At 36.4% G+C, this 24,741-nt stretch overlaps 1 protein-coding gene and 1 non-coding gene across 2 annotated transcripts in view; both read right to left on the bottom strand.

The window, feature by feature from the left end:
• Positions 1–24,741, bottom strand: part of DIAPH2 (diaphanous related formin 2) — a 958,873-nt gene that overhangs the window by 33,032 nt on the left and 901,100 nt on the right. The window lies entirely within an intron of this gene.
• LOC116583819 lies at positions 8,467–8,620 on the bottom strand. Its single transcript, XR_004282918.1, has one exon. It is a non-coding gene; the product is annotated as a small nucleolar RNA SNORA62/SNORA6 family (small nucleolar RNA).

Raw genomic sequence — 24,741 nt, 5'->3', positions numbered from 1 at the left:
AACAGAAGACACATCCAGATTTAAAACAAGGGGGTGGAAAACAATTTACCATGCTAATGGACATCAAAAGAAAGCTGGGGTGGCAATCCATATATCAGATCAATTGGACTTTAAGCCAAAGACTATAATAAGAAATGAGGAAGGACACCGTATCATACTCAAAGGGTCTCTCCAACAAGAAGATCTAACAATTTTAAATATCTATGCCCCTAACATGGGAGAAGCCAACTACATAAACCAATTAATAACAAAATTAAAGAAATACATCGACCATAATACAATAATAGTAGGGGACTTTAACGCTCCCCTCACTGAAATGGACAAATGACACAAACAAAAGATCGACAAGGAAATAAAGGCTTTAAATGACACACTGGACCAGATGGACATCACAGATACATTAAACATTCCATTCCAGAGCAAGAGAATACACATTCTTTCCTAGTGCACATGGAACATTCTCCAGAATAGATCACATCCTGGGTCATAAATCAGGTCTCAACTGGTATCAAAAGATGGGGATCATTCCCTGCATCTTTTCAGACCACAATGCCCTGAAGCTAGAACTCAATCACAAGAGGAAAGTTGGAAAGAACCCAAATACATGGAGACTAAACAGCATCCTTCTAAAGAATGAATGGGTCAACCAAGAGATTAAAGAAGAATTGGAAAAATTCATGGAAACAAATGATAATGAAAACACAATGGTTCAAAATCTGTGGGACACAGCAAAGGCAGTCCTGAGAGGAAAATATGTAGCAATACAAGCCTTTCTCAAGAAACAAGAAAGGGGGACACCTGGGTGGCTCAGTCGGTTAAGCCACTGCCTTCGGCTCAAGTCATGATCCCAGGGTCCTGGGATCGAGTCCCACATCAGGCTCCTTGCTCAGCAGGGAGCCTGCTTCTCTCTCTGCCTCTGTCTACTTGTGTGTGCTCTCTTTCTCGCTCTTTCCTCTGATAGATTAATGAATAAAATCTTAAAAAAAAAAAAGAAACAAGAAAGGTCTCAAATACACAACCTAACCTGCACCTAAAGGAGCTAAAGAAAGAACGACAAAGGAAGCCTAAACCCAGCAGGAGAAGAGAAATCATAAAGATCATAGCAGAAATCAATGAAATAGAAACCAAAAAAACCCCCCAAAAAACAATAGAACAAATCTACAAAACTAGGAGCTGGTTCTTTGAAGGAATTAATAAGATTGATAAACAACTGCCCAGACTTATCAAAAAGAAAAGAGAAAGGACCAAATAAATAAAATCATGAATGAAAGAGGAGAGATCATAACCAACATCAAAGACATAAAAACAATTGTAAGAACATACTATGCGCAACTCTACGCCAACAAATTTGACAATCTGGAAGAAATGGATGCATTCCTAGAGACATATAAACTACCAAAACTGAACCAGGAAGAAACAGAAAACCTGAACAGACCCATAACCAGTAAGGAGATTGAAACAGTCATCAAAAATCTTGAACAAACAAAAGCCCAGGACCAGATGTCTTACCAGGGGAATTCTACCAAACACTTAAAGAAGAATTAATTCCTAGTCTCCTGAAACTGTTCCAAAAAACAGAAATGGAAGGAAAACTTCCAAACTCATTTTATGAGGGCAGCATCACCTTGATCCCAAAACCAGACAAGGATCCCATCAAAAAAAAAAAAAAAAAAAAAGAAAGAAAAAAAGAAAGAAAAGTAAAGTAAAAAAAAAAAAAAAGAATTACAGACCAATATCCTTGATGAACACAGATGTGAAAATTCTCACCAAAATACTAGCCAATAGGATCCAACAGTACATTAAAAGGCTTATTCACCACGGCTAAGTGGGATTTATTCCAGGGCTGCAAGGTTGTTACAACATCTGCAAATCAATGAATGTGACACAGTACATTAATAAAAGAAAGAACAAGAACCATACAATATTCTCAATTAATGCTAAAAAAGCATTTGACAAAGTACAGCATCCCTTCCTGATCAAAACTCTTCAAAGTGTAGGGATAGAGGGCACACACTACAGTATCATCAAAGCCGTCTATGAAAAACCCACCTCAAATATCATTTTTTTTTTTTTAATTTTTTTTTTTTTAATTTTTTTTTTATTTTTATTTATTTTTTTTTATTTTTATTTATTTTTTTTTTAAAAGATTTTATTTATTTTTCAGAGACAGAGGGAGAGAGCGCGAACGAGCACAGGCAGACAGAGAGGCAGGCAGAGGCAGAGGGAGAAGCAGGCTCCCTGCCGAGCAAGGAGCCCGATGTGGGACTCGATCCCAGGACCCTGGGATCATGACCTGAGCCGAAGGCAGCTGCTTAACCAACTGAGCCACCCAGGCGTCCCCAAATATCATTTTCAATGGGAAAAAAAAAAAAGAAATTAAAGGGATCCAAATCAGCAAAGAAGAAGTCAAACTATCACTCTTTGCAGATGATGTGATACTATGTGTGGAAAACCCAAAGGACTTCAATCCAAACCTGCAAGAACTTGTACAGGAATTCAGTAAAGTGTCAGGATATAAAATCAATGCACAGAAATCAGTTGCATTTCTTTACACCAACAAGACAGAAGAAAGAGAAATTAAGGAGTCAATCCCATTTACAATTGTACCCCAAACCGTAAGATACCTAGGAATAAACCTAACCAAAGAGGCAAAGAATCCATACTCATAAAACTATAAAGTACTCATGAAAGAAATTGAGGAAGACACAAAGAAATGGAAAAATGTTCCATGCTCATGGATTCGAAGAACAAATATCATGAAATGTCTATGCTACCTAAAGCAATCTACACATTTAATGCAATTCCTATCAAAATCCTATCCATTTATTTCATAGAAATGGAACAAATAATCCTAAAATTCAGATGGAACCAGAAAAGACCTTGACTAGACAAAGGAATATTGAAAAAGAAAGCCAAAGTTGGTGGCATCACAATTGCAGACTTCAAGCTCTATTACAAAGCTATCATCATCAAGACAGCATGGTACTGTCACAAAAACAGACACATAGATCAATGGAACAGAATGGAGAGTCCAGAAATAGGCCCTCAACTCTATGGTCAACTAATCTTCGACATGGTAGGAAAGAATGTGCAATGGAAAAAAGCCTTTTCAACAAATGGTGTTGGGAAAATTGGACAGCCACATGCAGAAAAATGAAATTGGACCACTTCCTTACACCACACACGAAAAAACTCAAAATGGATGAAGGACCTCAATGAGAAAGGTATCCATCAAAACCCTTGAGGGGAACACAGGCAGGAACCTCTTCAACCTCAGCTGCAGAAACTTTTTCCTTGGAACATCGCCAAAGGCAAGGGAAGCAAGGGCAAAAATGAACTATTGGGACTTCATCTAGATCAAAAGCTTTTGCACAGCAAAGGAAATCGTTAACAAAACCAAAAGAAATCTGACAGAATGGGAGAAGATATTTGCAAATGACATATAAGATAAAGGGCTAGTATCCAAAATCTATAAAGAACTTAGCAAACCCAACACCCAAAGAACAAATAATCCAATCAAGAAATGGGCAGAGGACATGAACAGACATCTCTGCAAAGAAGACATCCAGATGGCCAACACACACATGAAAAAGTGCTCCGCATCACTCAGAATCAGGGAAGGACAAATCAAAACCACAGTGAGATAACACTTCACAGCAGACAGAATGGCTAAAATTAAAAAGTCAGGGGACAACAGATGTTGGTGAGAATGTGAGTAAAAGAGAACCCTCCTACACTGTTGGTGGGAATGGAAGCTGGTGCAGACACTCTGGAAAACAGCATGGAGGTTCCTCAAAAAGTTGAAAATAGAGCTACCTTAGGACCCAGCAATTGCACTACTGGGCATTTACCCTAAAGATACAAATGTAGTGGGGCACCTGGATGGCTCAGTGGGTTAAAGCCTCTGCCTCTGGCTCAGGTCGTGATCCTGGGGTCCTGGGATCGAGCCCCACATCGGGCTCTCTGCTCCACAAGCAGCCTGTTTCCTCCCCTCTCTTTGCCTGCCTCTCTGCCTACTTGTGATCTCTGTCTGTGAAATACATAAAAATCTTAAAAAAAAAAAGATACAAACGCAGTGATCCCAAGGGGCACGTGCTCCTGAATGTTTATAGCAGCAATGTCCACAACAGCCAAACTATGGAAAGAACCTAGATGTCCATCGACAGATGAATGTATAAAGAAGATCCAGTATATATACACAATGGAATACTATGCAGCCATCAAAAGAAATAAATCTTGCTATTTGCAATGACGTGGATGGAACTAGAGGGTATTATGCTTAGCAGAATAAGTCAATTGGAGTAAGACAATAATCATATGATCTCACTGATATGAGGAAGTGGAGATGCAACCTGGGTGGTTTGGGGAGTAGGAAAATGATAAATGAAACAAGATGGGATTGGGAGGGAGACAAACCACAAGAGACTCTTAATGTCACTAAACAAACTAAGGGTGGCCAGGTGGAGGTGGGTAGGGAGAGGGTGGTGGGGTTATGGACATTGGGAAGGGTATGTGCTATAGTGTGTGCTGTGAAGTGTGTAAAGCTGGTGATTCCCAGACCTGTACCCCTGGGGCTAATAATACATTATATGTTTATAAAAATTTGAAAAAAATTGTTTAAAAAATAAACAAATAAATAAATAAAATCTTTTCAAATAAGAGTCAAACAAAAAGGAGTTTTTCATGCCACGTGAGTTCTCAATTCATGCAGGTCACTAAAGTGTATGTGTTTTGTTTTTGTTTGTTTTTTAGATACTGTTTTTAAAAACAACCTCACAAACTTGTATAATAGTTTGGGGATAATCACTGGAACATGGAATTCTAGAGCCGGAAGGGAATTTATGGATTAAATGAAGATTAACCTCTCATTTTATGACAGAGAAGAGAATTAACTTATTGTAAATACTCTGCACAATGAAGATATGGAGCTGAAAATCTAACAGTAGGGAAAGGGATGTAAGATAATGAACCATATAACCGTAATTATTCTATCATTCATTTATTGGATAATATAAAATGATACTTTTATAAAATACGTAGTCATGAAGAAAGATATTATGACAGATCTTCTGATGACCTTGTATGATAACCACTCTAAAGAAAGTAATTAGGGAGTAACAGTAAGTTTAAAACTTTGTAATTTTGTAATATAACATTCAGTATTTCAGTTCTTTGGTAAGGAAAATCCACTGGATCCTAGATATAAATCCGATAATGGTGATGTTATATATATATACATATACATGTATATATATATAAATTTATATATATCTTATATATTCTATAATTTGCATTTCGATGGCCCTAAAACATATTCATATCATGTATTGCCCACAAAGTCCTTAAAGTACACATTTATACAAAAACCTGAGAAGAAAAGAACACAGTTTTCTGGGCTAATGTCTTGGTCAGATACCCTGTGGGATGGGTACACACCAACATATGTAAATATATATATATATATGTGTATATATATATATATATATATGTATATATATATATATATATATATGTTTGGCACCACATCTTTATTAAAAAGGCATTAGATATCTGTATAGTTTAGACTGAAAAGTTGAAAGCTCATCTACTTGCAAATTTAAGTTAGAAAAGTCACTGCACTGCCCTCTCTGGTAATTTCAACATGTTCCTCGTTGCTGATGGAAGGAGCTCAGAGCTCCTGGTATCACATTAATGTTACTGTCATTGCTTTTATCAATCTTTACCCTAACCTTAATGTTACTTACATAGAATATGTGTTTTAGTATTTCAGATACTGTTTGTATGGTCTTGCTGTGAGCTGGGTATCTTAATTTAGGTTGAATGGTGATAAAATATAATTCAAAGCCCAATGTCAGGTGAACAAGTTAAAGGAGAAGTCTGTTTCACAAAGTCTCTATTTCCAATTATTCTCTGGAATCTGAGTGAGCTGTACATTATCAATAGAAGTATTTAGAATTCAACTAGAAAGCAATAACTTTTTTGCATGCATTCTTTATGCCACTTACTTTTGGGTATCTGTTTTAAAATGCTGTTCCTTTCACTGATTTTAACTCAATTTCTTTTTCTGTAAAACTACCTTCTCATCAAGGTTTTTTACTCCTGTGAGCCATAGACACAGTGTGACTAAGATCAAAAGGAGATGGAAGTCTGTGTACACATGATTTACATATATGAATCTCATTACATTACAGTTACATTTCCTATTTCTAAAATATTTACCTTTTCTCCAAGACAAGACAAACAAGACAGTTTGTCAATTCATCTTTCTATGTGCTTCTTACAAATACCCCCTTTCACCCACCTTAAAATGTGGGCTATCATCTCATGTACATTTCCAACCTGAGTAACATTCCGGCAGTCTCAAAGAAGCCAGTACTGCAATCTCTCCAATACAGCCTTAATAATATTATATTATGAGTCAGAAAACATCCTCATAGTTAGTATACTTTATTTTATGGTCCTATTTAGTCCTTATAGCTTGTTATTTATGGTTTACCACACCTTTTCAAAAGTTTCCTTGTTTGCCTTATGCGCTGTATTATGTAATGCTATGTTAATTTTGTACTGTAATTAGTCAGCATGTTAACATCATGTACCAATTTAAATAAAACTTCAAATTTTTTATCAGCTTGTAAGTTTTATTTAATTGAAATCATTAAGTAGATAATCTTGCTTCATGTTTGGATTCTACTTAAATTGCTTATATAATTTTGAATTGCTTTGTAGCAAATTTTTTACATTCCCTTGTAATAATTTTTATAGCAACAGTATACATTAAAAAAGGAAAAACAACACACTTTAAAAAAAGTTTTCTTAAAATATGCAGCTTTCTAAAAAATTACTTTGTATGTTAAAAACTATACTATAAGCCATAACACACAGTGTGCCTTCTTTTTCTTGGGAACTTGCCCCATGAAAAACACCATGGCAGGAAAGAGCAATGTTCTAGGATCTGAAGAGAACTGCTTGCTGAACTGATGCCTAGTTTTTGTGAAACAAGGATAGGGATATTTCAGACCTCACATGGTTACTATCAAGATCAAATAAAATCTTCTCTGTAGAAAGCCAGGGAACGTGTGCCACATAGTAGGCATTCAATTCATCCAGTGTTAGCTGTTTATAAATCTGAACCTTACTGTGTGTGCCAATCTGGGGGAAGGGAGAATAAATATCAACTGACAGGTAAAGGTCAAGAATGACCTACTGAGTATTCAGAAAAAGGTAGAGAAAATAAGCAATAATAAGCTTACACTTTGTGTATTTATTTAGTGGGGGCAAAGAATTTATACTGACGAAAGATTTAAAATGCAGCTTGTCAGGATTTATGAGGAAAAGATTTCCTCTTTTCTCATTACGATAATAAGCAGTGATCAAAAAATGCCTCATCAGACTTATGGAAGATAATGAAGGGAAGTACAACTTCAGTTGCATCCCTGATTTATAGATAATGTTGCAACATCTCAAACACTGAACATCATATTTTACCACAATCTATTTGCAAAGATGTGTGTATGTACATGTGTTTTAGGGGTATGATGGGAAATCATTTTTCATTTCATTCTTTTCAAATTAGAATGCAGTTAAATAACTCTTCCAGAAAGAAAATGCTAAAGAACAAAAACTACATTCCTTCAAATTCTCTTCTAATATGTCTCAACATTATAGATATAATCAGTGTTTATATACTCTCTTGTGATCTAATTCTTTCATTTAACATTGTTTTGTGTATACATTTCCATGAATTGTCATGCAATGGAACCACCATCAAACATTACTTGTTACCCTACAGCTCTTCTAACACCTCATTTTGTGCTTAGACATTCTAATAGATATATGTTTCTACCTTACTATTATTTTATCTTTGAGAAAGAGAGCGAGAGAGTGCGCATGTGACTGGGCAGGGTGGAAGGAGTGGAGAGAGGGGGAGAGAGAGAGAGAATCTTAAGCAGGCTCTACACCCAGCACCGAGCCTGACATGGGGCTTGAACCCAGGCCCCTGAGATTATGACCCAAGCCAAAATCAAGAGTTGGACACTTAACCCACTGAGTCACCCAGGTACCCCTCTACCTTACTGTTATTTTCATTTGAGTTTCTTTACTTGATGGTGAAAAGTTTGTTTTTCCCTGTGATGAATTACTGTGTATGTTCTTTCCCTGCAGACTTGTTCTCTTCACCTTTCTTTCCGTATGTGAACTGCCTTCGGAACCATGTCTGCAATCCCTTTACACATTATGTGTAATATCAATATGGCCAAATTTGTTGATTACACCACCAAAACTGTACAACTAAATGGTATAGCTATACACCTTATCATTGCCAATACTTCAGTGCTTTAAAATCCAATATCCAAATGGCCTCCAATTCCTCTGATAAGTCTCTAAAATTTTTCTCAATCTCTTCTTCTCTCCCAGATGACTCTGGTCTTTTCTAAATTTTATTTATTTTTTAATTGTTTTTAAAATTATATTTTTAGCAAGAATTACTATCAAACTCCCTTCATTGGGCCAGAGAAACTTGTGGTGTTAATGAAAGACCTGTCCCTCATGTAGCACACTACCTATATTTGTGGGTTCATCAGCTAGCCAGTAGCCTCAGTTCTAAGCTCTAAGGATATGCAGCCACAGTTGGTTTTTACAGTCTAGCCTAATCTCATTCACAGCCCAGTCTTATATTCCCATTGTTCCCAGGAATTCTTTATTACATCTAAGTGGACTACTCATTGTTCCTGAATAATTCTTCTTGCTTTTCTTCTACCAGGCCTTTGTTCATGTCATTTCCTTTTCCTTATTAGGCTCTGGTCCCCTTTCTCACTACTTTACTCCTATCTTACACATACACAAATGCCTATCTTACACATCCTTTACACTTCATCTCAAATATGAATTGACTTCCTAAAGCTTTTTCTGATATTCCTCAACTAAATATGGCTTCACCTATCTAAGAACCCCAGAGCAGTCTATAGCTTCTTTACTTTCCCAGGTAAGAATTATTTGTTTGTTTTATTCCCTTGGAATAGTTTGTAAACTACTGAGGACAGAGGCTGCAACTCAATATTTTTCTGCAAATGCTTTGCACATAGTAGGTGTTCAATATTTTTTCTTGAATTAAATATTCTCCAAAGTATGAAAACTCATATGACACCAAGAACATTGTCTCATACATGTTTGGATCATCCTGGCACTTAACACATATATGGAATGAATTCTCCTATTTTCTTTTAAAAATAGGAAAACATGAATGCTCTTAAGGTTATGTAATTGGATATAATTTTCAAGAAAATATATATTCCTATCTTCCTAATATAAGGCATGTCTCCCGACTCATTATGTCTGAGGAAAAAAAGTGACAATCTTATAGTCAAGTACTTATAAATTCTTTAATTATAAGGGGCCTTATCTAAGTTATTTTCTTTTAATATTAAAGTACTCTAAAGGACACAGTCTGGGGCCTCAATTAATGTGAGTTTTAGGTGATTACAGAGGCAAATTTACAGAATTGGATTGGGAGTTTAAAAACAATGAAATGTAACATAGATCTAAGGATTATTTACAGGGTGTGACTTCACTGTATTAACTGTTTAATATCATTGTAAAAAAGACTTTGAAAGATCAGTTAAAATTGCAATATAGTAAGTACCTAGAGAAGATAAAAAATAAAACATTTAGAATGAATGGAATAATCAACTTACCTAGTGTTATGCAAATAGATATATGTGGCTTGAGATCAAAATTACAGTGATGTTAGCATACGCTGATTAGTGTTGTACCTTTACCTAACAACTTAGATGAACATGAATGTAGTGTCTTCCAGAAAACTGTTAGGTGACTCAAAATTGGTTCTCCATGCTTATAGAAACATTGATGTCAGAGATACTTGTGAAGAATTTAAACAAAACTGTTTTACAAAACGGGATAGTGGAGGAAGAAAACAGTAGTTCTTCATTAAGGTATTATTTCACACCATATGCAATTTGAATATATCTGTATAATTAAATTTGTTGTAATTAGGTATTTTACTGTGTCATCTACATTTCCAAAAGGCTATATATATTCAAGATGATCAAAAAACTTTAAGACAGCCATATTAGGAAAATGGAGGCACACCTTATCCATGACATCTGTTACAAGCTTTGGAATTCAGGATAACACACATGGCTCTAAAGCCCACAATAACAGTAAGAACTGCCATTTACTTAGCATTTACTAGGTGCCATGCACTTTTTTTGTTTGTTTTTTCCATTTTATTTTATTTCTTTTCAGTGTTCCAGAATTTGTTGTTTATGCACCACACCCAGTGTTCCATGCAATATGTGCCCTCTGTAATACCCACCACCAGGCTCACCCAACCCCCTACCAACCTCCCTTCCAAAAACATCAGTTTGTTTCTCAGAGTCCACAGTCTCTCATGGTTTGTCTCCCCCTTCAATTTCCTCCATCTGACTTCTCCATACTTGTGGAGCATAAGGAATAACACGGAGGACATTGGGAGATGGAGAGGAGCCACGCACTTTGTTTAGCGACTTGCTTATCAATGACTCTTCAAACAAACCTACAGGGTAGGTATTACAAAGCCATTTCACAAATGAGAAATGCGCCTCCAAGAAATTAAAAAGCTTGCTCAAGACCATGCAGTTAATAAGCAGTGGACACCAGTGAGGTTTCAAAGGCTATAACCTGAACCACTACACCATAGTGCCTCCACAAGCACTGAGCCTGAATTTCTACATCCATCATTTTGACATGATGGTGTTTTATACAAACAGATGTGAAGCCAAAAGTAGGAAAAGAACAAGGAATTTTGTAATCCATAAATGCATTACTATCTACAATACTAACCCTTTTAATACATTTTTATTTTTTTTAATAAATTTTTAAACTAAAAGCCTAAAGAATACCATACTCATTATCTATTTAGCCTTCCAATTCTATTTCTTGTGAAAGTCACCTCTGTAGAAAGGAATGATTTGTCCTCTGCTTCTCTAACCTTCTATTTGCCAACAATAGGTTTACAGTGCATGAATTGACCTGAATTACTTTACTTTTTAAAACGTGCTATTTCATTACAACTTCAGGGATAACTTATTCCATAAGGCACCTATAACACATCCCCTTCCCCACTGTTTACCTCTGCAATGTTTCAAGGATACTCCTTAGTTCCAATAATCTTGGGTTTGGTAAATAGGGTTGTGTCTCTCCTATCCAAACCTTTCATGATGTTATGATTTGATGGACTCTGAGCATAGCCTCACTCGACCATTATCTTTCCCAATAGAAGAGCTCTAATTTTTTAGCCGTTCTTAACAGGAAATCCTCACTATTTGCTGGTTCATTGCAAATGCGTTCCCTTATCTGATACAGCTTTTTAAAAAGAAGGAGCAACCAGAATTGTACGAAGTATGGAGGACCTTAATCCTGTACTAAGGAAGTAGGATGTCTTCTGTTTGGATGCCAATCTCTTTCCAGGTGTTGACCAGCAAAATGTTGACCTTTGTGGGTACAGTACCTTCCTGAAATAATTTTTTCAGGGAACAATTACCAGTCAGCTGTTAGATCCCTTTTTCAAGATGGGAACTGAGAAGTAGGAGCCTGCCAGCCTGTGAATGTGGCCTGGTTTATTTAACCTCCATTTTTTTTTTGTCCCCCCTCTAAATGCATTCCCTTACCTACAGATAACCTCATCTGCCACTTCTCAGCCCACTCACGAGCCTCAAGAGAGGTTCCTGCAGTTTATTCCTGACAGTTTGGCATTTTACTTTCAGTGAACCCAGAACAGTTGAGTGTCAACTGCAAACTTCTACTTCAGTTTCCTTAACTTTTTGATAGAATAAACTACTTCCTTGACATAATTAAAGTGATAATGTTTGAAACTGAAGGAGAAATATTAAATATAAAATTATCCTTCAATTAAAAAGATGCTCTGCACAGTGATAATTTTTTTTTTAACTTTACACTTCTTCACAGTGTTGATGAATAGTAGATGGTAATAGAAGCCTAGATTTAGACATGCTATTGGCCTCATATCATTGAAGGCATAAAAGTAAAGGACTGATCTGCCAAATATCCTAAAATGCATTTATTTTCATTGTCATCAATCCTTCCAATTGGTCCCCCCCCCCAGGTTGCTTTCTAATTCTATATCCCTCTTACATATTTAAAGAGCTTAATGTTTATTGTTACTTCATTTTTAAAACTTTTATTTCCTACTCTAGGAAGCCTTATTAATTTTTATAATACTCCCTTTACAGATTGTAAGATAAATAAAATAGATTTCTAGTCTTTTCATATATGCTTCAATTGTAGGAGAATTTAATATGGATTAAGAAAAAATTAATTAGGGACGCCTGGGTGGCTCAGTTGGTTAAGCAGCTGCCTTCGGCTCAGGTCATGATCCCAGCGTCCTGGGATCGAGTCCCACATCGGGCTCCTTGCTCCGCGGGGAGCCTGCTTCTCCCTCTGACTCTGCCTTCCACTCTGTCTGCCTGTGCTCGCTCTCTCTCTCTCTCTCTCTCTCTCACAAATAAATAAATAAAAAATCTTTAAAAAAATTAAAAAAAAAAGAAAAAATTAATTAGTGGAATTATAATTTTCCTGTAGACATTTCAACATAAAATAATGAAGGCTAGACTTTGAAATTTTGTTGTAAATAATTTACTATGTTAAGGAAATATGATTCTAAGGTTTGTGGTATTTTGGGGTCAATGCAAAATTAATTTGCAGAATTCAGTTATACTAACTTTTGGGTAGGTCTGTGTGAATGTATACCACCCAGTGGTTAAACTGGAGTAGGTAATTATTACCTAGGCATACCCCCTGCCTACAGCATAGACTAACATGAATTGAATAATTATAGTGTTTCTTTAATATCTACCTTAGTTTTAAGTTCTGTCCTGAATACAGGCTGCTTTGCCAATTAAACTTCCTGAAGGATCTGCCTCAAATTTCATGTCATAAGTATATGCAGCATGATACAGTGGAAAGAGCACAGAATGTGGACCAGAGATCCTAGGTTCAATTTTGCTTAGTATCATTCAAGCCAGGAAACTAAGAATGAGTCATTTAACCTTTCTAATCCTCAGTCTCCTCACCTGAAAAATGAGGAGAGAAGCTTTATCTTACTATATTCACAAGTTTCTTTGGAGGATGAAAAAAGATACTGTGAAATTAGTTAGTGAAGTTTTATTCTAATTCGTATTATTAACTGCAAAGCTTATCCAAAGATAAACCCTCTTTCAAATGAGCCACTTTGTATCTTTTCTACTGTTGGCGCTCTATTTTATACTGTGATCACTTGAAAACACATTTATGATTTTATGGTTGCATTCATAGTAAAAAGAAGTATTTTTTCCATGCCATCTTAATAAGCACAGAAGAAATAGCCTTGTTCTTTTTACCTTACCACTTTCTCTTTAGCTCAGGTTCTTCAGCACAAGCCACTCTGATGATGTTTAAAACCAAGATATCAAACGACACTGTCATGATCTGGAAATGTCTGCAAAGTCCAATGGGAAATCTTAGCAAATGTCAGAGTACCTCTAAGGCAAGGCAGATCTTCAGGATGGATAATGAGTCAAGAGTTCAGTACTAAAGATACAGCAGGGTTCTGGGGAAAGGCCTACTTGAGGCTCAAAGGTCAAGCAGTACAAGCTTAAGGCTGAGTAAAGTAAAAGGTCACTTAGCATTTTATGATTAGCATTGTTGAATGGATGCAGGGTGATGTAACAGATACAGTCAACTAACACTTCCATTTCAGGAGGTATCAGGATAGATATTTTCATCCTTTCCCCTTCCTTTCTGGAAAGTAATTACTTAGAAAAGCCAATCACTGAAAACACATCCAGGTTTGGTAGTCAGTAGTCTACCATTGTTGAGTAGCTTTTAAAAGGTATTGTAGTGGAGATAACTCACAGACTTTAAAGGAAGAGAAATTCCCTCTCCATATTTCTTACAAATGGTCCTACTGATGTGTCTATCACTGGTAATTTAATTTTTGATTTTTGTTTTAAAGCAAAACAAATAAATACATGCAGAAACCTGAAAAAGAAATTGATCCAAGTAGGTAACACTAAATCAAATAATACATGAATAATATATGACAGTTATATAATGATAAGCACTGCACCAAGGAATCCCCAATAACACTATCCCAATACTATCATCACCAATAACAAACTATTCATCAAAATAGAAAATTAAAGGTTCCCCCCATCTGCCTCAAACAATTATAAAGAATGCTGAGATATATGGTAATATATGAAAATTAGCCCTATATATTCATAATATGAAGGACTTGTTGCAATGGTTAGCATAATAATATACTTGTTAGTGTAACAGTACACTTAAAGTATAATTAGAGTTGAACCTAAGGGTTCTTCATGTGGCGTCATCAAGCGTTGAAGAAAGTGAAATAAAAAACGACACATTCGAGAAAGAGAATATATATTTTAATCTCCATTTAATCTAGTCAGAGCTTCCAAGGATTTGCTCTCACAGCCAACTGGTTGTTTATGTATATACTGTAGAAGACTGCTGGGGTTTATACAGGTTAGACTGCTGTGCTACTTGAGGACATCTTTCTATCCTTAACATCTAACATGGGCCCTGCACAAAGTTTGTGGCCAGTAAAACTATGTTGAATTAAACTTATAGAAATTTTGCTGTCATTAGGATTTACAGTCTTATATGTAGATGGAAAAAATGATTAGATTTCAAGTGAGTGAAAATAGATGCTAGGAATTTAGATGAGTGACTCTCTTTTTCATGTTTGTATCTCTGGCATCTAGTGCTGTTCCTGGCACGTGGGCAACCCTCACAAATGTTGAGATATCAGTGTGTCACACAGAGAAGGTAAAATTTGATCTGGGTCCTTAGAGGTACGTAGGATTTGAAGAGATTTGTTTCCAACACTTCTTAGCAGCATTTTCTAATGAAACTAGAGAGGTTGGGTGGCTCAATCATTGGATGTCTGCCTTCTTCTTGGGTCATGATCCCAGCTGCTTCTCAGGATCCCTGCTTCATGCTCCATGGGGAGCCCGCTTCTCCCTCTCCCACTCCCCCTGCTTGTGTTCCCTGTCTTGCTGTATCTCTGTCAAATGAATAAATAAAATCTTAAAAAAAAAAAAAAAGGGAAAAGAGACTAGAGAGGAGCATCCCTCCTCTAACCCCATACAGATTTATGAGTCTCTTCTTTGTTAAAGCATGACCTCTTCTACTATGATGTGATACCTATCCCAATTTTCTGGTAGGTCAGGTTTATATAAATCAGTGTTGGATATTGGACTACAGGACAAATGTCAGTGAATATCTGTCTTGCTCTAGAATAGGGCTACTTTTGACTTCAAATCTTCATGGATTCATATAACTTAAGTATTATTTTCTTGCTTAAATTTTTACTTTGTTCTTGATAATTTTAATTCAGCAAATATTTGCTATGTCTACTCTGCACATGGAAACAAAAAGTGAGGACAAAAAATAGAGATGAATTACAACAGTATGGATGAATTTAGCATTTTTAAAAAGCTTTGAATGCCTCTATTTATGGTAAATTATGTGAGATGTTGTCATTGTTGCCAGGGATTTTCTCCTGCAGATCTTTCCTTTTTATTTCTAGATCATTTCAACATAAGAATCCCCTGACATGGCATGGAGAGTTGCTTAAAACTTATTATTTATAACTTATCACTGCAAATCAGAATGGTCTCAATATGGTGCACTACTATATCAGATGCATTTGATGCTGAATCTAACATAACAAAGGAGCTGTAACCTGTAACCCCCAATTATACACACTTTAGTTTGAAGCAGTCTGTTTTCATTGGCCTCATAGTAAATAAAAGTTTTCTATTTGAATATATATGTTTTTCTAATAAAATACCATTCTTGTCTTATATGAACCTTAGTTAAATGTAAGATTTATTTGGAAAAGTTTTCTCTGCATAAAAGAAAACATGTTTGAAAACCACTTGCTCTAGTCTTTTCCTCCAAATTGCTTCCAGAGATCTCTCACTAAAACCTGAATTTGACCATGACCCTCTTCTGTTTAAAAACCTGTCCATAGATCCTATGCCATATAAAAGTCAAACCCCTTGATATCAGAACTCTTCTGGGCTACTGTCTAATTCCCCAACCCTATCCCTCTCCTTGCCCATTCACATTTCTACCATAAATAATATACTTTTGAAGTTCTAGGACCATGGCATAGCTTCATTTCTCCCAACTTTTTATTTAATTTGAGAAAGATCCTGCAAGTAGGGGAGGGGGAAAATGGGAAGAGAAGGAGAGAGAGAATCTTAGCTAAATGCTGGGTTTGATCTTATGACCCTGACATAATGACCTGAGCCAAAATTAAGAGTTGAATACTTAACTGAGTGAACCACCCAGGCACCTCTCTCCTAGCTTTTTAAAAACCTGTGCCCAATACCTAGGATACTGACTACACAGTCTGATAATCTTTATCTACTAAGAGAACCACTTTTTATCCTTCAAATTCGAACCTAAATATAAAGCCTTGCCTTATAGCCTGCTCCCTTCTGCCATAAAGAGTTAGTTTCTTTTGACATCGGCCACAGCTACTTCTTTCAAGACATGTGTCCAAAGGCAAAGGAAACAAAAGTGAAAATGAACTTTTGGGACATCATCAAGGTCAAAAGCGTCTGCACAGCAAAGGAAACAGTGAACAAAACAAAGAGACAACCCACGGAATGGGAGAAGATATTAGCAAATGACAATACAAAGGGCTGATATCCAAGATATATAAAGAAATCCTCAAGCTCAATGCTCAAAAAACAAATTATCACATTAAAAAATGGGCAGAAAATCCATTTGAACCTAAGGATACATCCAGACTCAAAGTAAAAGGATGAAGAAGCATCTGTCATGCCAAAAGGCCTCAAAAGAAGGCTGGGGTAGCAATTCTAATATCAGATAAATTAGATTTTAAACTAAAGACTGTAGTAAGAGACATGAAGGACACTACATAATTCTTAAAGGGTCAATCCACCAAGAAGATCTAAAAATTGTAAATATTTATGCCCCCAATACAGGAGCAGCCAACTACGTAAGAAAACTGTTAATCAATATAAAGAGTCATATTGATATGAATACATTAATAGTAGGAAATCGTTAACACAACACTGTCAGTAATAGACAGACCATCCAAGCAGAAAATCAATACAGAAACAGAGCACTGAACCACACATTGGACCAGATGGACCTCACAGATATATACAGAACATTCCACCCGAAAACAACAGAATACTCATTCTTCTTGAGTGTACATGGAACCTTCTCCAGAATAGACCACATAATGAGTCACAAATCAAGGCTCAACTGATACCAAAAGACTGAGATTATTCCCTGCGTATTCTCAGATCACAATGCTTTGAAGCTGCAGCTCAACCACAAGGAAAAGTTTGGAAGGAATTCAAACACCTGGAAGCTAAAGATCACCTTGCTTAAGAATGCTTGGATCAACCAGGAAATCAAAGAAGAACTGAAACAATTCATGGAAACCAATGAGAATGAAGACACTTCGGTCCAAAACCCATGGGATACAGCAAAGGCAGTCCTAAGGGGGAAATACATAGCCATCCAAGCCTCCCTCAAAAAAATTGAAAACCCAGAATACACCAGAGGTCTTTACACCTTAAAGAACTGGAGAATCAACAACAAATTAAGCCAACTCCACACAAGAGAAGGGAAATATTCAAGGTTAGAGCAGAGATCAATGAGATAGAAACTAGAGATACAACAGAACGCATCAAGGAAACTAGAAGCTGGTTGTTTGAAAGAATCTAAGATGGATAAACCATTGGCTACACTAATACAAAACAAAAGAGAGAAAGCCCAAATTAATAAAATTATGAATGAAAAGGGAGAGATCACAACTAATACCAAGGAAATAGAAACAATCATCAGAAATTATTATCAACAGTTATATGCCAATAAGCCAAGCAACCTGTATGAAATGGATGCATTCCTGGAAAACTATAAACTCCCAAAATTGAACCAGGAAGAAACTGACAACCTGAATAGACCAATATCTAGTAAAAAGATTGAAGCAGTGATTAAAAACCTCCCAAAAAACAAGAGCCCAGGACCTGATGGATTCCCTGGGGAATTCTACCAAACTTTCAAAGAAGAATACCTGTTCTCCTGAAGCTGTTTCAAAAAATTGAATCTGAAGGAAAACTTCCAGACTCTTTTTAGGAAGCCAACATTACCCTGATCCCCAAACCAGGCAAAGACCCCACCAAAAAGGAGAATTTCAGACCAATATCCCTGATGAATATGGATGCTAAGATTGATCCTAACTAACAGGATCCAACAGTACATTAAAAAGATTATCCACCATGACCAGGAAGGATTTATCCATGGGTTGCAAGTGTGGTTCAACATTTGCAAATCAATCAATGTGATGGAACAAATCAGTAAGTGAAGAGAGAAGAAACACGTGGTCCTCTCAGTTGATGCAGAAAAAGCATTTGACAAAATCCAGCATCCGTTCCTGATTAAAACTCTTCGAAGTATAGGGATAGAGGAAACATTCCTGAACTTCATAAAATCTACCTATGAAAAACCCATAGCAAATATCATCCTCAATGGGAAAAAGCTGACAGCCTTCCCTTTGAGATCAGGAACACAACAAGGATGCCCACTCTCTCCACTCTTGTTCAACATAGTATTAGAAGTCCTAGCAACAGGTCTGTGCCAGGATACAAAATCAATGTACATAAATCAGTTGCTTTCTTATACATTAACAATGAAATTACAGAAAGGGAAATTAGAGAATCGATTCCATTTACTATAGCACCATAAGATACCTGGGAATAAACCTAACCAAAGAGGGAAAGGATCTGTACTCGAGGAACTACAGAACACTCATGAAAGTAACTGAAGAAGACACAAAAAGATGGAAGACCATTCCATGCTCATGGATCAGAAAAATAAACATTGTTAAAATGTCTATACTGCCTAGAGCAATCTATACTTTCAAGGCATTTCTAATCAAAATTGCACTGGCATTTTTCAAAGAGCTGGAGCAAAAATCCTAAAATTTGTATAGAATCAGAATAGACCCTGAATTGCTAAGGAAACGCTGAAAAAGAAAAAAACAAAACTTGGGGCATCATGTTGCCTGATTTCAAGCTCTGCTTCAAAGCTGTGATTACCAAGACATCATGGTACTGGCATAAAAACAGACACATAGACCAGTAGAACAGAGTAGAGACGCCAGATATGGACCCTCAACTCTATGGTCAAATAATCTTTGACAAAACAGGAAAAAATATCCAGTGGAAAAAAGACAGTCTCTTCATTAAATGGTGCTGGGAAAATTTGACAGCTATATGTAGAAGAATGAAACCTGACCATTCTCTTATACCATAGACAAAGATAAACTCGAAATGGATAAAAGACCTCAACGTGAGGCAGGAATCCATCAGAATCCTAGAGGAGAACAGAGGCAGTAACCGTTATAACATCAGGCACAGCAACTTCTTTCAATATATGTCTCCAAAGGCAAAGGAAACAAAAGCGAAAATGAACTTTTGGGACTTCATCAAGATCAAAAGCTTCTGCACAGCAAAGGAAACAGTCAACAAAACAAAGAGGCAACCCACGGAATGGGAGAAGATATTCGCAAATGACAATACAGACAAAGGGCTGATATCCAGGATCTATAAAGAACTCAAACTCAACACACATAAAACAGATAATCACATCAAAAATAAGCAGAAGACATGAACAGACACTTCTCCAAGGAAGACATACAAATGATTTACAGACACATGAATAAATGATCATCATCACTAGCCATCAGGGAGATTCAAATCAAAACCACACCGAGATACCACCTTACACCAGTTAGAATGGCCAAAATTAATAAGACAGTAAACAACACGTGCTGGAGAGGATGTGGAGAAAGGGGAACCCTCTTACACTGTTGGTTAGAATGCAAATTGGTACAGCCACTTTGGAAAACAGTGTGGAGATTCCTTAAGAAATTAAAAATAGAGCTTCCCTATGACCCTGCAATTGCACTCCTGCATATTTACCCCAAAGATACAGATGTAGTGAAAAAAGAGCCATCTGTACCCCAATGTTCATAGCAGCAATGGCCACAGTCGCCAAACTATGGAAAGAACCAAGATGCCCTTCAAAGGACGAATGGATAAGGAAGATGTGGTCCATATACACTAAGGAGTATCATGCCTCCATCAGAAAGGATGAATACCCAACTTTTGTATCAACCTGGACGGGACTGGAAGAGATTATGCTGAGTGAAATAAGTCAAGCAGAGAGTCAATTATCATACGTTTTCACTTATTTGTGGAGCATAAGAAATAACATGGAGGACATGGGGAGATGGAGAGGAGAAGAGAGTTGGGGGAAATTGGAGGGGGAGATGAACCATGAGAGACCAGACTCTGAAAAACAATCTGAGGGTTTGGAGGGGCAGAGGGTGGGAGGTTGGGTGAGCCTGGTGGTGGGTATTATGGAGGGCACGTATTACATGGAACACTGGTTGTGCTATATAAACAATGAATTCTGGAACACTGAAAAGAAATTAAATAAGTAAATAAAAATTTTTTAGAAATGGGCAGAAAACACGAACAGACACTTCTCCAATGAAGACATACAAATGGCTATCAGACACATGAAAAAATGTTCATCCTCATTAGCAACCAGGGAGATTCAAATCAAAACCACTTTGAGATACCACCTTACACCAGTTAGAATGGCCAAAATTAACAAGACAGTAAACAACACCTGTTGGAGAGGATGTAGAGAAAGGGGAACCCTCTTTCACTGGGAATGCAAGTTGGTGCAGCCTCTTTGGAGAACAGTGTGGAGATTCCTCAGGAACTTAAAAATAGAACTTCCCTATGACCCTGCAATTGCACTACTGGGTATTTACCCCAAAGATACAGATGTAGTGAAAAGAAGGGGTATCTGTACCCCAATGTTCATAGCAACAATGGCCACAGTCACCAAAATGTGGAAAGAGCCAAGATGCCCTTCAACAGACGAATGGAGAAAGAAGATATGGTCCATATATACAATGGAGTATTATGCCTCCATCAAAAAGGATGAATACCCAACTTTTGTTATCAACCTGGATGGGACTGGAAGAGATTATGCTGAGTGAAATAAGTCAAGCAGAGAATCAATTATCATATGGTTTCTCTTACTTGTGGAGCATAAGGAAGAACATGGAGGACATTGGAAGAAGGAGAGGAGAAGTGAGTCGGGGGCAATTGTAGGGAGAGGAACCATGAGAGACTATGGACTCTGAGAAACAAACTGAGGGTTTTGGAGGGGAGAGGGGTGGGCAGTTGGGTGATAAACAAACAGGGTTTTGGAGTTCAGGGAGGTGAGCAGTTGTGTGAGTACTGAGGAGGGCATGTATTGCATGGAGCACTGGGTATGGTACATAAACAATGAATCTTGGAACACTGAAAAAAAATTAAATTAAATTTTTAAAAAAAGAAAGTTAGTTTCTTTCTTCCACTGCATTCACCCAGCAACCTGTATACACCATCATTATCCAATTCAACAAATTTTAATATGACCATTTGTTTCCAACTTGATTTCCTCAACAAAACCAGGAATTATATAGGAGTAGTGATGTATCCTATCGTATCTTTGAATCCCTTGATGTTGTGTAATATATACTTGCTAAATAAATACAAAGTAGCTAACTTAGAATTCATCCATTGCCCTGGGACTAGGATTGATGTTTACCTTTGTTTAGCAAACTCCTTCCTTGCAGTATAAAATTAATAGTATAAATAAGATTGTAAGGAAAATATTTAAAATGCTTAAGAGAACAAACTTTTCAAATTCCTTCAAGTACTTTATAAGCATTCATTTACACGTAATTGATATGCTAATTCCAATTTAGCCATATTTGCTCATTAATATTGGGTTCTTAAGGACCTCTACTAGACAATGGTTTGAATAACTGAACATGTTAACTTAAAGCTCCTGAACATATTAGAGAGAAGTAAAAATGCTTATTTTAAAAATTATTCTATAATTCAAATAGTTTTCTCTAAATCAAAATGGCCTTTCCAATTTTGCAAGATACTTTATTAACTAATATTCATTTCTTTCTATACTACTTAAATCCATTCATTGTTACTTTAAGGATAAGAAATATTCACAAGGGTACTGATAGAGGCTTTCTATTATATATTACAAAACCCAAATTTTGGCATGAAATAGAAGGCCCTCTACCATCTACTGCCTGTTCAGTCTCTCATATGTATTCTACTTGTGTATCCTACCACTCTCTACAACTAACCCTATAGTCCAGCTACACCAACTCCCTTTTCTTAAAGGATGGTAGGTCTTTCCATGACATCATATTTTTACACATATTCTTGCTTTTCTCTGGAATGTCCTTTGTACACTCATGGCCATGAATTCACCAAAGAACTCCAATACCCTTCATCCCATGCCTCAGAAGACAGTTCCATAACAAAACTTTTTTTGTCACCCTTTTCTCTGTGTTCCCACAGCATTTTGTTGAGACATTCACCTATTTACAACTATAGTCCAACACATTTTGCATAATGGTGTCTCCATAAAAATATTTCAACTCTCACCTTTGCTGCTAGCTCTCTTTTCTTTTCTCCTTCACTTGAATACTATAGAGTGAAATAAAACATAAAACTGAAGGTAAAGGCAGACTGAATTTCTTAAAGGTGGCCATATAACTACTTTCTTCAAGAATGTGGATCTGGTTTGCAGCCAATGGTCACACAAATATTTCTTTTTTGGCAGTATAGTTACCACCATAAAGAAGCATTATAACTCAATGAGACCCACATTTTTCCTCTCTTCCACTGACTGGTTTAAGTCAAAATAGACACAGATAAGTAATGACAATGTAATTCAGGAAAGAGACATACATTAATAATAATAGTGCAGACACTAGACACAGATTATAAAGCATCAAAGAAACATATACCAAATGTCCCACCAGTCTGATTTTTTTAAGCCTCTTTAGGAAGGGATTGGCTGACCAATTTAAAATATGCTGTCTACTGAAGAACCCCAACACAAATGCTAAGAGATCTACAGCTGCCATGTTTGGAGCTCTCTACTAGGTTTAGAGTGGCTTTTGGTCTAAGACCTATGTGGAAGAGACTAGTTTTGGGGTCACTGTTTTAAGTAGGTAGGAGATGCCAGGCATTATTAGATTTTATGTTGTACACACCTATAGTAAGTCCTGTAACTTACTTTGTGCCAGGAGCTAATTTAAGCATGTTACAAATACAAATTTACTTCATCACTCTATGAAGTATTTAATCGGATTGTGTCCATTTTATACATGAGGAAAATGTGGCACTGAGAAGCCAAACAACTTGCCTGAGTCATACAAATATTAAGTTGTGGAGCTAGGATTCAAATCCAGATTGTTTGTCCTCTATAATCCAATCACTAATCACTATTCTATCCTGCCTTCCAGCGATTAATATGGATCCAGAGTAGGGATGGCTTTAGCCTTTCCCAATTTCTTGGATTATAGGTTAGTTTCAGGATCTCATCAGACTTCATGATTTATTTAATGTCTAAAGTGTAAGAAGGCTTATAGCAGGTACTGTTGAAGTTGTATGAGGGAGGCACATAGTCTTTGAATGAGTTAAGCATAAAGGCCATATGTAGACCTAAGGAAAATTTAAGGACATTTAAAAAGCTTTATGGGGCGCCTGGGTGGCTCAGTGGGTTAAGCCTCTGCCTTCAGCTCAGGTCATGATCCCAGGGGCCTGGGATCGAGTCCCGCATTGGGCTCTCTGCTCAGCGGGGAGCCTGCTTCTCCTCATCTCTCTCTCTGTCTGTCTCTCTGCCTATTTGTGATCTCTCTCTCTGTCAAATAAATAAATAAAATCTTTAAAAAAATAAAATAAAAAATAAAAAGCTTTATATGTATCAAGAGGTTTCCCAAATACTGAAAGGAATGGAAGGTAGGGCTTTGGATTCTGTGCAACAATTCTCTTGTAGGTTAGAAGTAGCATCTGTGAGGCAATCACTAGACATGCTGCTATGGATCGTCTTGGCTACTCTATCCACCACAAGAGGACTAAGCATTAGTTGATCTATATATATTCTAGTAGTATACCAAAGGAAGGCTGAAGAATATGAAAATCAAGTTTAGTATGTGTCTATTATGTATGTGAATATATAACATATATACAAGTAAATGTATATAGAGGCACATTAACTAACATACAACTAGAAATATATAACTAGAAATTGTTGAGAATTTACTATATGCCAGACTCTGTGCTAAATGCTTTATGTAAATTATTAATCATCACACCAAGCCTATCCTATAGGTATCATTATTTACCCCCTTTTACAGATAAGAAAAATGAAGTACAAATAAGTATGGTAAGTTAGTAAGTGAGAATTTTCAGGATACAAACCCAGGCTGTCTAGCACCAAAGCCACATAATTTATTGCATATAATTTGAGTTAGGTCTCATGATTTCTAGTATTTTCTTAAAACTCTTCATCTTTACATTTTATCAATATTTTTTAACCTACTTATTACAAAATGTCTTTTAAAGTTGGCTGTAAAATAGAATTAAGAATTTGGTAAATTGTCAAAAGTTGCAATTTTGTGTTTCAGCATTGTGTTATGCTGAGTATTTTCCCTCTTAGTATTTCTATTTCAAGTTTTAAAAACTGCTACATATACAATATCCCTAGTAAAATGTCCATTGTGTCTGTAAT

Source organism: Mustela erminea, chromosome X (genome assembly GCF_009829155.1).
Source record: "Mustela erminea isolate mMusErm1 chromosome X, mMusErm1.Pri, whole genome shotgun sequence".
In the NCBI taxonomy this organism is placed as follows: Eukaryota; Metazoa; Chordata; class Mammalia; order Carnivora; family Mustelidae; genus Mustela; species Mustela erminea.
This window is presented reverse-complemented; position numbering and strand designations above follow the sequence as displayed.